We start from the raw sequence: 1,994 nt of genomic DNA on the forward strand, positions 1-1,994 counted from the left end.
GAAGGGCAGATTTCAGGTTCATTTTCTCTTCCATCTTTCTTTTTTTGCAAGAGAAGGACAACTCAGCCTGGACATTGCAGATTTCCATATTGAGTTCTGAGGAGCCTAACTGTTCTCAGACATGACACCAGAGCCACAAACCTCCAATTCAGATGCTGCCAGCCAACAGCACCTTTCCTAACAGGTGCTGTTATCTTAGACCTGTGTACCATCTTTGGGCATTGTATGGATCATCTCAGCTGGGCTCAGCTGCATGGAGGGGTCAGATGCTTGGTGTTGATGAACTTGATGTTCATACCACAAAAGTTCTGCTGTCATTTGCCTCACATACACTATCCCAGCTGTTTTATTCTGGGGCAAAAGACTTGTGTGGAGATACTTCAGTAGAAGATGCTTTGTCCATGTTGGTAACACCACTCTTGCTCTGCTGCTCCGAAAGATGAAGATGAGACCCTAGCCTGCTTCCAGTCTGTGTCAAAGACCTTCAGTTCTGTAACTGCTCTATGGTCTGCACTGATGTAATTTTGCAGGGACCAGAAAAGGGCCCAGTTGGGTAACACCCCTCCTTATGTGCAGACAGAGTGCAGCTGACAGTCCTGCTCAGATGAAAACATATATGGTTCAGAATATGTTTATATACATTGCACTACTTAGCAACAGCTAAAACATCGGTGTGTTATTAATGTTATTCTCATTATTAGACTGAAACTAAACCACAGCACTGTACTAGCTACTAGGAAGAAAATTTACTCTATCCCAGGTGAAACCAGGACAGTATATATTAAACTTTCATTGAAAGCAGATTAGAGCCTTATCCTGAAAATTGCTGAGAATGCTGTCCTAAATACCTTCTGTTTTGAAACTTTGATAAAAATCACTAACAAATACTTAATTTTTTTAAACAGGAAGCTCTTTGAAAGCATTACAGAGTGGTTTGGTGGAATTTGATCATTTTCTGAAACATGAAACACCACTACTACACTTTAGGAAATATGATACATGTCATGAGTTATATGTTATGAATTTGAAAATGGTGCATTTAGGTGACCCTGCCCAATTTTATCCAAATTCTGCCTCCCTTTTGCTAACAATTGCTCATTTTTTGTTATTCAATAAAGTCTATAACTATGGTACTAATGACATTTCACACTATAGCTGCAAAGGTAATATTAAATTGTTGATTTATTTTTCACTGTATATGTTGTGAATATATTAATGGTCACACAGGAAATTAATTGTTCATGGATGTGTTTTAGGCAGAACCAGAGGGTTTCCCTTTTGCAGATTTTAGTTTTCATCTGCATTGTCTTGTTCTCGCTAAAATATTGTCATGTCTGGGTTTCACCTCTGCCAAAAAAATATCCCTGGTTTTTATATTGTAAAGGAATTCGTTAAAATATTTGTGCTCTTTCACAGATTTCTAAGTGTAATTTCATGTATTAATGTCACGGACCTTTAGCATTTCTGTTTCTTTGAATTTAATTTCATACTGTTTCATTTATCTTAAAAAGAGCATTTCTCTCAAAAAAAAAAAACACCCCAAAAACCAACAAATCAAAACCAACCAAACCCAAATATTTTCAAACTTTCATTTAAAATGTATTAAAAAAAGAATTCTGAATTTGCCCCAAAACTTTTAATACAACTGCTCCCTTTAAAACCTTAAATACAGCTGCACCCTTTAAGAACCATCAGAACTGTTAGGTTTGGAAAAGTAAAAATGATGCCTTTATCTGGCACCAAACTTGATGTACTTAGACATTATGTTGTTTTCTGCATGTAGCTGTACCTTTTACCCTGAACTATACCTTATTACATACCTAATGTCTTAGCCAATGGATAATACCAAGTGTACGCACATGTGGGTTGGATGGAGATCAGCTGAGATTGGCTTGAAGCCACCACATTCATTTCATTTGTAACCAAAGAGCTACTTCAGCTGCAGATTCCTTAGGAGAAAACGTAGCACACAGCAAGCTTCTCCCACTGATTTG

The sequence above is a fragment of the Neopsephotus bourkii genome, unplaced genomic scaffold, assembly GCF_033783945.1.
Source record: "Neopsephotus bourkii isolate Nb327-2 ecotype Australia unplaced genomic scaffold, CSIRO-AGI_Nbou_v1 NB_994, whole genome shotgun sequence".
NCBI classification, from domain to species: Eukaryota; Metazoa; Chordata; class Aves; order Psittaciformes; family Psittacidae; genus Neopsephotus; species Neopsephotus bourkii.